This window comes from Ictidomys tridecemlineatus, chromosome 5, assembly GCF_052094955.1.
Source record: "Ictidomys tridecemlineatus isolate mIctTri1 chromosome 5, mIctTri1.hap1, whole genome shotgun sequence".
Classification (NCBI taxonomy): domain Eukaryota; kingdom Metazoa; phylum Chordata; class Mammalia; order Rodentia; family Sciuridae; genus Ictidomys; species Ictidomys tridecemlineatus.
In genome coordinates this window covers 110,166,103-110,180,403 of record NC_135481.1, presented here as the reverse complement: position 1 = coordinate 110,180,403, position 14,301 = coordinate 110,166,103, and the positions used below count along the sequence as shown (strand labels likewise).

The following is a 14,301-nucleotide window of genomic DNA, read 5'->3' as shown; positions in this document are numbered from 1 at the left end:
AGGACGTTTATGAAATCTGGAGTTTGGCAACTTTGAAACTCCCTGGGCAAAATTGGCTCAGGGTAAGGGTCCCATTACAGAAGGACTGTTAAAACAGTTGAATTTTGACTTTAAATTCTTAGCTTGGGCTTCGTGGTTGGCTAAGAGAAGACGATTTTAATAAGTTGCTTTACTTTTCTGGTAAGGAACATAATAGGTGGCGCCAGAGATAGGATCCACCCAGTGGAGAAACAAAACCTGATCTAACCTGGCGTTCTGGAAAGCCGTGTTGCCGCAGTTAAAATAAATTGCCAGAAAAAGTTCCGTCCGCAGTTTCATGTCACTGTGCTTTCCAGCCCTGGTGTCCTGCTGTTCATACGTGTTCAAGTGTGGGGCCTGCGGCTGTGCGGGGTTGGGGTCCTTCCATGTCTTTCTCTCCAGAAACATGGTTTTGTTTCAAGGAGAATCTGGAGCCTGAGAACATTCCGCTTGATTCTTTGTCATTGACGTGGAAGGAGACTATGCATAAGGAGGTGGGACAGCCAGGGTTGTGCTGGCTCTGGCTGGGCAAGTGTGTCTGTTCCCCCAGAGTGTACATGAGGTGGGGATGGGGACGCGGGGTGGAGTGGTGGTGTCGGGGAGAGGAAGGATGTGGTCGCCACGGAGTCTGACTCTGATGGGATGGAGTGTGCAGATGTGAACGTTGGTCTTCGGGGCTCTCCTTCCTTAGGTCCTTATTTTTATGTAGCTGTAACAACCTCTGTGCCAGTTTAAATGAAGGAGAAGTCCCGAGTCCGAGAAGCCCGCACTTGTCCTCCATTATCTACTTCCTCCTTCCCTTTCTTTTTTTTTTTCTTCTTGGAACTGGGAATTGAACCCAGGTACACTGTACCACCGAGCTGTTTCCTCAGTACTTGTTAGTTTTTGAGATAGAGTCTTGCTAAGTTGCCCAGACTGGCCTTGGGCTTGCAATCCTCCTGCCTCAGCCTCCTGAGTGGCTGGGATTACAGGTGTGGGCTTACCAAGCCTTCCCTCCATTTTTCAGATTGGCCATTTGGAGACTGGCCTCTGGACTCCGCTCTTTTGAGTGTTTGAAGTTATTCTAGAAACTTAGGAGACTTATCTCTCCCCTGTAAAGATCCAGCCTGTGAAACTAAAGGCTTCTTATTGGTGGGTCCTTATGGCAAAAAAGGGGAAGGTCTGAGCAGGCAATTCCAGAGCTAGACTGTTGAGAAGGAAGTGCCCACCAGGACCTCAAAGCCTCTGTCCCTGATAAAGCAGTGGACAGGGCTTTTAGCTTGGTGTACACGATTCTGCAAGTTACAGCATTTTGCCATAATGCGGGTGCACATAAAGGTAACTCAGCAAATGCGCAGTCTGAAATGTTAAACACCAACTCCAAAGTGAGCTACCAGACTGTGAGGATTATTCATCCTGGAGCCCTGGGAGCTGCAAGCTGGTGTTGGGTGGTGTGTGTTACAGCTCACCTGGAGTAACTCCCACCTACCCCCACCTCCACCCACCCCGCCCGCACTGGATTCTGGGAGTCTTGTTTTCTGGGGGTGATGGGTGTCAATCTGGATAAATGCACATAGGGTTTGTTGAAAGGGCGTGGTTTTAAGGATCTGAGATTGCTAATCTTGTGAAATGTTGAGTGCTGGCTTCCTACCCATGCTGACCTGCATGGACATGTTTCTGATCAGTGCCAGTCAGTTTTGTGGTTGGGAGTTTGTTCCCAGCCTTAGTGATGCTGTGAGAACAAGGCTAGAGTTGTGTTTTTCCTCTCTCCTCTTTTCTGGGGTTACCCTGGGGCCAGCCGGTGGCTGATGAGAGGCACAACTGCCAGGTTTACTTAGGTAACCCAGGTATGCTACGGTGTAGCCAGGTACTTCCAGGGCACTGGCCCCGGGCCGTTCACTTGTGTTTTTTCCCTGGGCTAGCTGAATAAAAGGAAAGGCATTCCCCTGATTGTTTGCCCAGGGAGAGCCCATTGGGCTGTACAGGAACACTTGTTGTTTTTTTCCCAGGGAATTTTTACTTGATGGTGGCTCCCTCCTCCTGTAAATTTCTACCTCAACACAAATACATTCAGACGTTGGTGAGAAATACATTAGAGGAAGATGAACATCAGTGCCTTGCAAGTTAGTTGTACCAAGTTGGCCATTCACTTTTTTTTTTTTTTTTTTTTGGTACTGGAGATTAAAGTTAGAGACACTCAACTGAACTACTGGGCCCCATCCCTAGCCCTATTTTGAATTTTATTTAGAGACAGGGTCTCACTGAGTTGCTTAGTGCCTCAACTGTTGCTGAGGCTGGCTTTGAACTTGCGATCCTCCTGCTTCTGCCTCCCAAGCTGCTGGGATTACAGGTGTGTGGCACCGCACCTGGTTCACTTTTTTTCTTAAAGTGGAGAACTTGGTTAAGCTTGGCCTAGCAGTGAGAATGAGGAATCCTGTGTGATCTTGTTCCTGAACACGTACCCTGCTGAACAACTGTTTGACTGGGCTGTTGGAGTAGGAAGGTACTAACTAGATTGCATCAGAATTTCTGGTGGTGTTTAAAAACAATGATCATTGCTCAGAGATAAATGGAGAGTTTGAGTTGGAGGTAGGCTGTGGGAAATTGGTAGTAGAGATAAGTTTCGTGGGCGTTTCTGATGTGTAGCCAGGTTTGAGAATCCCTGAACCAGGGTCCTTCTGGGTTCTCTTCAGGGCTCAGGTTTCACCAAGAACATTTTCTCATGAATAAATCAAAGAAAAAGGAAAGTTTTGCTTTCATTTTTTTAAATCTCTTAAAAGACTTCAAAACATAAGACTTTTATTTTTACTTTTTAAATCATGGACATTTCCAAACATACACAGAAGTAGGGAATACTGGGACTCTGCACCCATCACCCCGGTGACCCACATCCAGATTCAACAGTTAATGAGGACCTGCCTTGCTTCATTCATTCTTTGTTGCTGCTGCTGCTGAAATATTTTGAAGCAAATTCTAGATCTCATGTCATTTTTTTCCAGCATATTTCAGTATGTGTATGAATAATTGATAATTTCTTAGACAGTCACATTGCCTATGTCCCCAGAGCAGAATTACCAGTTCTCTGATGTCACCCAATACTAGGCCCATATTCAGATATCCCTGATTATTTACAAAATGTTTGTTAAATTAGGGTCCAGACTCGGTTTATGAGTTGCACTTGGTTGTGATGTTCCCTTAAGGTTTTTAGTGGCCAGCACCGCTGTCCCCTGCTCCCCTTTCCGTGCCCTTGTTAAAGACATCCATTACTTGGCCTCGTGATTTCATTTAACTGGCTTCTCCACCCCTCCCTGAAGTCTGGATCACATTCTGACTTCTGGGTCCCTCGTCCCCGAGAACGTCATGTACAGATGGTGTCATGTCTGTCCTGAAGCCTGCTTGCCCTGCTCCAGGGAGGCCGAGGTCAAGCCCTGGGTTCACGTGAGGTCAGCCGCTCTTGACTCTGTAAAGTTCCACGTCTGCCTCTCATCTTATGGTGTCACCTGTTGATATGCTTCGCTGAAATCAATCAAGGCCGTTTTAAAGTGTGGGATTATGTTTTCTGCTTTCTAAATATAGGTCTTAGGACTGGAAGGTACCAACCTCTTAGGCTACTTATAAATGAGAAATAAAATACAGTTATTTTTTTACACTGAATTATAATGGCTCAGGTTTGTGTGTTTCTGTTTCTGTGTTTTTTTTTTCTTCCCCTCCTGCTGCATTAACAAAAACATTATTGTCACCAGAAGTTTTGTAAAGGAAATACCGCACAAAAGTGTATTTATCATACGTAGGGACAAGTGCTTTGAAGATGTTTTTTTTTTTTTTTTTTTGGTACCGGGGATTGAATTCAGGGGCACTTGACCACTGAGCCACGTCCCCAGCCCTATTTTGTATTTTATTTAGAGACAGGGTCTCACTGAGTTGCTTACTGCTTCACAGTTGCTCAGGCTTTGAACTTGCAGTTCTCCTGCCTCAGCTTCCCGAGCTGCTAGGGTTACAGATGTGCACCAGTATGCCTTTTGAATACATTTTTAGCTTATAAACATAGGCGACTTGGCTGAAAGAGGGCTGAACTGGAATTCCGGGTTCTAGTTTTGGTGCTGGAGTTATCTGGCTGTCTTGGGGCCTCAGTTTCCTCATCTGTAGAAGTAGAGGAGTTGATAGTTGCTCAGGGGTTTAACCTGGGTGTCTAGGTGTCAGAGGCTGTGGTGACTGACCACTGGAATCATTGTCAACAATATCACGAGGCATTGCATATTGCATTTTTTTTTTTTTTTTTTTGGTAGGGAGAGGATTCCAAGATTTTGTTTGCTTAGTTTAGATTTTTACATTTTTTTAGGGCGGGTAATTGGGATTGAACCCAGGACTCATACCTATTAGGCAAAAGCATTCTACTTCTGAGCTGAGCTACATGTCAGCCCTTTTAAAATTTTGAGACAGGGTCTTGCTAAGTCGCCCAGGTTGGCAGCCTCAGCCTCCTTAGTTGCTGGGATTACAGGTGTGCACCTCTGCACCCTGACTACTTTCTTAATAGGGCCTCTGACTGACCACTGGTATTCTGGACAGTGGTGGGCCCATATGGAACATTTGCTCTGTGCTTTCCACATGCAGCATCCCATTGTTTCCTCATTATGCCCTGTGAATAGGTCCTGTTGGTTTCCTTCCTACAGTAGATGAGGGGTTATGCTCTGAGTGGTTCAGTGACTTTCTGGAGGTCACACAGCTGGTAAGTGGCAGAATAGGAGTTCCTAATTCCTTTCAGTTGCATAGGGCATAATCTTAACCTTGGTGCTGGAGTATACCTTCTCTGTTTAGTGGTCATTGTAGGTGATCTCTATGTACTTCTCCTCGTGTGCTATGAATCTGGCTGTAGGGGAGTAAAATAACTCAAGTAGATGCTAAATTAACTCTGGAGGTGCAGGATAGACAAGAAATATAGAGAATAAATAGAGGAGATATAATAAGCACAGAGAATAGTCCCACACTATTAAGATGGGGCCAAATTCTGTCTTTGTCAATAAGTGCACAGGTCTTGCCTTAACAGAGCACGTGGTTGCCTTCTGGGCTTCTGGTTTTCAGACTCTGTCCCAGCCCCTGGGATTACAGGCGTGCACCACTGCACCCTGGCTACTTTCTTAATAGGTCCTGTGACTTGCAGGATCCCTGCAGCAGTTACCATCTCTTCTTCCTGGTGGACGAAGTTCTTTTTCCCACCTGTACTGGGTGCTCATTGAACCCTTGTTTTATAGTCTGAGACAAATTCTCTAAATTGCACAGCTTGGCTTTGAACTTGGAATCTTCCTGTCTTACTTAGCCTCTGGAGTTGTTGGGATTATGTGCATGCTCTGTCACACCCAGTATTCAAAGGAAGGTATTTTTTTTTGGTGGTGCTGGGGGATTGAACCCAGGTTCTTGTACATGCACGGCAAGCACTCTACCAACTGAGCCACATCTCCTGCCCTCAAAGGCAGGTTTGAAAATGAGGTAGCACCTGGTGTCTGTACCCACATATGCACATTGGCCTCTGATTGCCTCTTGGAATCCAGAGTGTGTTTCCTGTGACACTGGTCCACATACTTGTCTAAATTGGCAGACATTTTTAGAAAGAAGAAACTTATTATTATTTTGATAAAAAGTTCTCTTTGAAAGAAAGTACAGTCTGTCCCTGATGAGTGAATTGAGATTATGCAAAGATGTGATGAGGTGTAGAAGATGCTTCTGTGGTCCTGGGGTCAGTGACAGCCCAGTTCCTTGCACAGTGTCAGAGGCTGCAGTGCCAGAAGATAGGTGCCTCTTGTTCACCTGTAGTGCCCCGTGCTCAGTGGATGGGCTGCTTTCTGTAATCTGTGTCCACTGTGTCACCTCAGAAGGTTGAGTCTTTGACAGCATCTCTGCAGGGCCTGAAATAAATAGAGCCCCTATGTCACCTACCTTGGAATAGGTGGCCACTTCCTGGCCACTTCCTCTGTGATCCCAAGAAGCCATTGCCCCTCCCTTGTCTGTGTTCCTGGCCCATCGTGCCTATTGGCTCCTCCTAGACCCTGCTCCTTCCTGATCCCTCCAGGCATCGGATTTCTTGGTGGGGGACACATTTCTGTTGTCCTGCTCTTTCCTACTGATTATTGCTTTTCTGCACATTTATTCATTCAACAAGCTTTTTGAAGCCCCTAATATAATAAGTGCTAAAAGGATACAAAATAGGATTGTACCTGCTGCCTGTAAAGCCCCCCCACCCAGCAAGTTATATCCAGTCTCCTCCTAGCTCGCAGAATGTCTCCAGCAAAATCCCTTATGTCAGTGCTCTGTCCCCCTTGTATTATGTTTCCCGTCTCTCATTACTTTTCTGCAGTGACTTCCTAGGAAAATGTTGGTGAACCTGATAAAGGTCTATTCAAGGCGTCTGGAACCCAATGCCCCATTAGTGCATGTGTCTGTCCCCCTCAGCTATTGAGGACTGGTGTGTTCTCTTTGGCAGAGATTTGTGGCATCTAAGTAGGTCTACCAGACGCCTCTTCGTCAGTGGCTGCCTGCAGATCCAACCAACAGATTGTTTTCCCAACCTTCCCAGTTGAGCTGAAGAGGCATTGGGATTTCCCTTTGAAACCACTTTAACTGCGGGGTAATCGCTGCCGTAAATAATATAGGAAGCTGGCACACTGACCTCCTATTTTTCAAACAGGAGATCATAGGTTTTGCTTTATTCACAAATCATGAGCATTTGAATTAATCCATACTCTTTTTCTTTGTCCTTGAAGTGCTGGGGAAGGAACCCAGGCCCTGCATATCCTATACAGGCTCTGTACCCCTGAGCCACACCCCAGCCCTTAATCCACTCCCTTTCTGAGCCCTAGGTCATCTTAACGCTCTTAAGCCTTGGCAAGAAGGTGAAAGTTTCACATTTCATGGAGAAGTCTACCACCCGTTTGAAACAGAAGATGAATATGGATATTTTAAAGGCTAATGGAGTGTTTATGTTGATGCCATCTTGTTTGCTAGGCAGGTCTTTTTTTAACAGGTTTTGGTTTTGTCACTTTTAACTTATTTGCTGCTTCTCTCAGTGAATACTTCTAATTAGCCCTGTAAGGATGGAGCCCTTGGCCCTATTTGCTACTTTACCCTGGACTGCGTTTTTACACTGCGGCCTTTATTCAAGTTGTTCTTTGCAATGCCTTCATGTTAATAGGCCCTTGGTATCTTGGTAGATGCCATTTTGGGGACTTCAGGGGTCCTCTGAGTATTTGATTTTTCAGTGGAATTATTTGGGGATGTTGAAGTTAAAGTAAAAAGTGAAATTCTGTTCTTACTTTAGTAGCTCTCATTCCAAAGAAACAGAAAACATAATAGAAAATTAAAAAAAGAATAAATGGTAGGCCAGGCATAATCCCAGATGCTGGGGGTGGGGTGGGGTGAGGGTTGAGACAGGAGGATCACGAGTTCAAAGCCAGCCTCAGCAACTCAGAGAGACCCTGTCTCTAAATAAATACAAAAAAGGGCTGGGGATGTGGCTCAGTCATCAAGCATACCTGGGCTCAATCCCCAGGACCAAAAATAAAAAAGAATAAATGGTAAATTACTGTAAGTACCAGATGTGTGCCTAAGCAGTGAGTAGCCAGTGTCATCTGATGTGAGCAGGGGGGCCTTTTCCTCTCCAGGGAGAGGCATTTGAAGATGAGATAAAACATGGTGGGCAAGAATTTTTGGTTTTCCCCCCACTTGGTATTGGACTTTATGTAGGACCGAAGGCACCTTTATGTGTAAGTTTTGAGTATTTCTGATAGAAGTAGAAATGTTGGAGTAAATTGTGCACAGAGCATTGTTTTGGTGTGGGAATGAGACTTCCAAGAACGGATTAGTTAGGATGAGGCTTGACTGTTTTGTCTTAGAAAATCCAAAGGATTGCGTTTTAAACAAGCTAGAAGTGAGGAACTGAGCAGAATCCCGTCTGTCGTCTTTTTGCTCTACCATTTTTGGTGTATTGCTGGTTTCCATTCTAAAGTCTTTTCTTGGCCCAAGAGGGCATCTACTAGCATGTTCTCATTTTAGAAAGCAGAAAGGGGTAGGCAGGGAAAGACCAAGGTGGGGGTCCTCCCCATATAGCAGTGTTAAGAGGCTTTCCCAGAAACCCAACACTCTGCTTTTATTTCATTGGCTAGAACCAGATCATATGATCTCTTTTAGCAATGAGGAAGGCTGGGAAATGTAGTCATCTCTGGATTCATTGCAACCCCCAATTAAAAGTTGGTTTTGTTATTAAGTAAACATGGGTTTTGTTTTTTTTTTCCTTTAGTCCTGGGGATTGAACTCAGGGATATGGAATCACTGAGCTACATACATTCCCAGCCCTTTTTATTTTGAGACAGGTCTTGTTAAATTGCCCAGGCTGGCCTCGAACTTGTGATCTTGTTGCTTTAGCCTCCTGAGTCATGTGTGCCACCACACCTGGCTAAGCATGGGATATTCTGCCACCAAGGTCTAGATGCTTACAAGTCCAGGGTTGGTGGGCCCAGTAATGTGGTGGAACAGTGTCAGAAACAAGGCAGGAAGAGGTGGTGTTTGAAAAGTTAGGTAAATAAGGACGGAGAACTTGTTAAGAGTGAGGATGCCAAGTGGAAAACTGTAAATTGCCCTAGTAACTTAAGTAAAGCCGAGATGCTGACCCATTTCCTAAATATCCCAGTTAACCAGCATTTTGCTTCAAGATATTTTGGTTAAATTGCATTTAATATCTTCAAAAGCATTAGCTTGATAGAGGTGAAGATGTAGTCTGTGCCAAGTGTGATAAGAAGAAAAGCAAGGCAATATGTGGTTGAAGAGAGAGTAGTGTCTAAAGTTATTCTTTTCATAATAACTTGATGGTTTGCTATGTAAGATTACAGACAGTTCTAAGAACAGAATGAGGTCTTTGATTTTGAGTGTGTGCGTGCTTGCTTGAGTACCTTCACTGTGAACTCAGCAGGAGGCAGTGGATACCAGCAGAGGATGGTACTGCTTCTCTGGGGAATGGCTCTCTGGGTCCCCTTCCTTCCCTTCCTTTGCTGTCACGGGGGTGTGGGATGTCCTCTGGGACCCAAGAGGTCGGGTTTAGTGTTTTCTTCCATTTACTGGAGCTCTGTGAAGTGCCTTCTGGAAGGCCGTGACTGTCCTCCTCTGGGGACCAGACTGATAAGTGACTTAGCTAATGCCATTAGACAGAAAACACCCAGCTAGCAGAACATTTGCATGTACTTTGTGTTTGGAAGGAAAAGCCAAGTCCTGTGGACGCTGACTCCCATCAGAGCTCTAGTGGAGGGAAAGAAATCTGAGAGTCAGAGCCCCAGCAACCTGTCATGGAGCTGGGGCAGGGAGTCACCCGAGTCCTTCTGGGATGCTTTGCTGCACACCAGGTTCTTTGAATCTTTCATAGATGCGATCCTATAAAGTAAGAGCTGGCATTTACTGCTGTGCTTCTGAGGCCTGGTAGAATAGTTTGCAAAGTAAAAATATAGACTCAGCCCTTGTCAATTAATTAATTAATTAATTAATTAAATTGAATTATTATTTGAGGTGCTGGAGATTGAACCCTGGGCCTCACACATGCCTTATGTGCCATGACTCAGTCATTTTAATGTGTGGTTTTTTTTTTTTTTTTTTTTTTTATTCCTGGCACTGGAGATTGAGCCCAGGGATACTTTACCACTGATCTACATCCCTAGCCCTTTTTATTTTGAGACAGGGTCTTAACTGAGTTGCTTAGGGCCTCGTTAAATTGCTGAGGCTGGCCTTGAACTTGCAATCCTTCTGCCTCAACCTCCTACGTACTTGGGATCACAGATGTGCACCACCACGCCCAGCTGAGATGTGTTGAAGGAGTAGCCTTTTTTAGGCTCATTCCACTGATGCAGGTGAGAAATCACATATGCTGGCTTGATCCAGAATCAGGTTGCAGATGAAGATGTATGGACAAATTTGGGTTGGGAGGGAGGTGAGGTAGGAATTACAGCAAAAATTCTCTTCCTACCTTGTTAAATTTGAGTTTTTTTTTTTTTTTTTTTTTTTAAACAACATCTAAGTGAAGCCTTCAGGTAGAAAGTTTGATATATGAGTTTTAAGCTTAATAGAGAAGTTGGGGCAGAGGTATAAATCTGGGACACATTAGCACATAGGTGTGGAAACTAAAGAGGATTTCAGGATTGCCTCTCCTTCAGAAACAAGGTGAAGTCAAACCTGTGTTTTACTTCTTCGCTTTTCGTAATGAGGATGCAACTTCAGGACGTGTTCAGGGCCGTTGCATCTCTGATGGGGTGAGAGAGATGCACTCCAGCGAACATCCCACTTAGCAGAGCCCCTACCCCATGACTTCTGCCATTTCCCTGCCATCTGGTCCCTGGCTGGAGAGAGGAATTTTTCTTGTATATGTGTCTCCATAGCAACACGTTTGCAGTTGATATGGAAAGTAAGCAGTTGCCTTAGCAACAGAGTTACTGATGTGGTAGCTCTCTGGCTTTCAGGGAATGGATAAGCTGACCAAACTAGATGCGTTTTTTTAGAAGAATCACACTGGCCCTGCCCTAGAATCAGTCCAGCTTTAAAAGGGATTGCCGCCCCTCCCCCTTCCAGAGGAAGGGCTTACAGCAGTAATAAATCAGACAAAAGTAGTTGCTGTCGGTTGAAATGGAGTCTGAGAGGGGTCTCCTGGTGGAGTGTTTCCAGCTTACCTTAAGGGAGAATGCTAGAGTCGGCATATTTGGTTGGTCGCAAGGAAAAGAAATCCAGCCCTGTTGGTTTAAGTAGAAGAGCACTTGTCCTAGGGACACCATAGTCCAGCAGACCAGCAACGAAGAGCCAGAAAGCACATCCAGGTCTCTGGTGATTGGAACTGCTCCCCTGTCCCTCTGTGGCCATGTGGATGTGCGACCCTGCCCTTCTCTGGAGATCTGTTCTGGTCTCCTCCCTGTACCTGGCTTCTTCCATTTGCTTTTGGTTTCTGCCCCCTCCACCGTTGCTTCCTGTGCTGGAAGTGGGTGCTGACCTCTGTGATCTGTGACTGTCCCAGGGTCCAGTGACAACCTGCACTGTCCTCTCTGTGCATCGTCAGCCCAGGCACTAGGGCTCTTTCTCTGCCTGAGACGGGCGTTCATCCCAGGCAGGGTGCAATGGGCAGGTTCCCCAGGTCAAGTTAGCTGCTGGGAGCATCCCTTCATGGGGTGGGCCTGAGGCTTGGCCCAAAGTATTTCCCAGCACAGTTATCTCTGTGGTGCCTTTTATCTTTAAGAACCTTTTTTTTTTAACTGAAAATAAAAGCAATCAGGAACTTTTGAGGATTTTTGTTTTTTCTTCTTTGTGTGTCTTTAGAGTTTTTTGTATTTCTCCTGGTAGCGGGGATTAGCATGCCAGGGGACTTGGAGCCTGACCTGGGCACTCCTGCCGCTGCCTTCTCCTGTCCATCATGTCTTATTCTTTCTTTTATTCATTTCCATGGATCTGGGGTGGCAGTCCCCAAACAAGCAACCCTCATCTTTAGCGGCTACTATTCCTGCTGGCTGCCCTCAAGTCGCCTGCGATCCCAGGGTTGAGTGAGTCCCAGAAATTAGGCACCCCAGCTCCCAGGGCCAGACAGAAACAAATGCCAGGCATCTCACACAAGTTGTCCTAATTTTCAAGATCAAGAGATTGGATAATAGTTCTTGGTGACCATTATGTCCCAGTCCATGTCATGACACTGATATTTTCAAAACGGGGGAAAAATGTAATTAGGCTGGAGACTGGAGCTACAAAGAGCTCACACAGCTCTGGAAGAGGAGCTGGGGCGAAAATTAAAATAAACCAGGGAGACTACAAAGGGGCATTTACCAACGGCCGGGGAATGGACCAGTGGCCAGAATTAATGGTTTGAAACTCCAGAGGAGAAAATGATCCCTAGAGGACAGCAGGGCCACTGGAGCAGTGCTAGATAGGAGACAGAATTTCACCAGCTGGATGGACAGGATGGTCAGGATGTCACCAGGGCTGGCGTCAGGGCAGGAGGTAGTTCCTTTGGCCATTAGAGTTGGCGTGGACACAGGTGGCAATGAAGTTTGATGACTCTATGAGGGGGTGCAGCCAGATATGGAGCCAGGACCTGCGGCTTCTTTGCTTTCCCCTCATCCCAGTTGACTGAAGCAGAGGTTCTGTGGAGCAGAGAGGGAGCTAGATCAGGGAGGCAGGCTGGGTTGCACCGAGTGGTCTTGAGTGCCATGCCAGGGAGCCCCGACTTGGCTCCAGAGGCCACAGGGAACCCTTAGACATTTCTTTTTTTTTGGGGGGGGGTGTACCAGGGATTGAACCCAGAGACACTGAGCCACATCCCCAGCCCTTTTTTATATTGTATCTAGAGACAGGGTCTCCTTGAATGACTTATGGTCTCACTAAGTTGCTGAGGCTGGCTTTGAACTTGGCGGTCCTCCTGCCTCAGCCTCCTGATGGGATTTCAGGCGTGCACCACCTTTGACATTTCTGAGCACAGGCATCATATGCCGAGTACGGGGGTAGGTGATCTTCCTGAAGCCTTAGAGATCTTTTCAACAGCCCCCTTCTTCATGGCAAAAGTTCTTGTTGGCCAGAAATTTATGGGGAAAAAGGCCACAGCCCTCCCTGAATGATTTTGCATAGGTTAAATCAACTTGGATCAGATGGATGCCCCAGCAAGCCAAAGACGGTTTGCTGAAGCTGATTTCTCACTTTAAGTGTTTTGTTCTTATTTTTATTGAATGAATCTTAATTGACATTTGTGTTCAGTTGTCAGGGCCGGTTCCTGTGAACCTCCTGACGGGGCTAGAGCATTTACACAGTCTGTAGAGATGTGAAAGGAGCGGCCCACCCCCCTGGCACTGCCCTTTGGACTTGGCATTTTGGTGTGGGAGTGGATTTTTCCTTCTTCCTGTTGGAAATGGTCAGTGACATCTTTTCCCCTTTGGTATCGCAGGTGAGCACAGGAATGGTCACCCTTCTTCAGTTCTGTAGCAAACAGGGTCAAGTAGTTGATTTCATTCATTTCCATGTTCACTCAGCCAAGCTATTTATTTATTTATATTTTTTTTGGGGGGGGTACCAGGAATTGAACTCAGGGGCACTCGACCACTGAGCCACATCCCCAGCCCTATCTTGTATTTTATTTAGAGACAGGACCTCACTGAGTTGCTTAGCGCCTCACCTTTGCTGAGGCTGGCTTTGAACTCGTGATCCTCCTGGCTCAGCCAAGTTATTGAGTTCTGGGGGTGTAGACGATTTTGTGCCTTGTGCTGCCTGGCACACAACAAGGTGTAAGGCTGGGTACTTGGGGGCACTCTGAAGTTTATCCCTGATGCTTCACCCCTGCACCCAGTCAGTTACAAGGTCCCTTGATTCATACTCCTAAATGTCTCTGCAGCCATTTGCTCCTCTCCTGCTCCAGGGCCACAGACTCTCTTGATCCCTGGCTGGTGTGACAGCCTCCTGCCTCCTTCAGCCTCCACTCTCCTGCCTCCCCTAAGGCCAATCTTTTACATTGCACCAGAAAGATAATTTAACTCTGATGAGTTAAATAATTTAAAGATAATTTTAACTCCGATGAGATGTCACAGACCTTGGTACTTGCTTCCTAGTGCCTGGAGCGACGTGTCTCCATATTTGACCACCAGTTTTCGAATAATCTCGAGTTTTTATGAAAAAGCAGATTTCGGGGCCTTAACCTGGACCTACCACAGGAGAATTTCTGGTGGGGCTGCTTGGACACCTGCATTTTAGCAGGCTCTCCGGATGATTCTTCTTTACACTGAATGTTGAGAAGCCAGGCTTAGAGGACCAAGAACAAACCCTTTAGCAGGGATTTATCAGATCTCTTTCCCACATTTTTTTTCTTATTATTTAAAACTTTTTTTGTGGTGCTGGAATTTGAACCCAGGGCCTCTTGCATGCCAGACAAATGCTCTACCACTGGGCCATATCCCCAGCCCTGTCTCTCACTTTTCATTGTGGAAAAATTGAGTGGTGTGATATAATGAACCACAGTGTAGACTGTAGCCATCACCGGTTTATACAGTGTATAAAGTTTAATGTAGCCGTCAGTGGACTCCACACATCTGTCCTCAACATGTAACCCATCTTGGTTCATTCTATTTGCCTCCCAACCCTCCTTCCCTACCTCCTGCTTTAATTTAAAGTTAATGACAAGCATCATATCATTGTATTAGAATGTATCTCTAATACATAAGAACTCTTAAAGATACACACAGATACACACACACACACACACACACACAGTTAAAAACAATTGTAACACCTAAAAAGAAATTAGCCCTAATTCTTAAT

At 45.7% G+C, this 14,301-nt stretch overlaps 1 protein-coding gene across 5 annotated transcripts in view; it reads left to right on the top strand.

Annotated features, from left to right (window-relative positions):
- Window positions 1-14,301, top strand: part of Foxn3 (forkhead box N3) — a 384,532-nt gene that overhangs the window by 171,742 nt on the left and 198,489 nt on the right. The gene's annotated exons all lie outside the window — the stretch shown is intronic.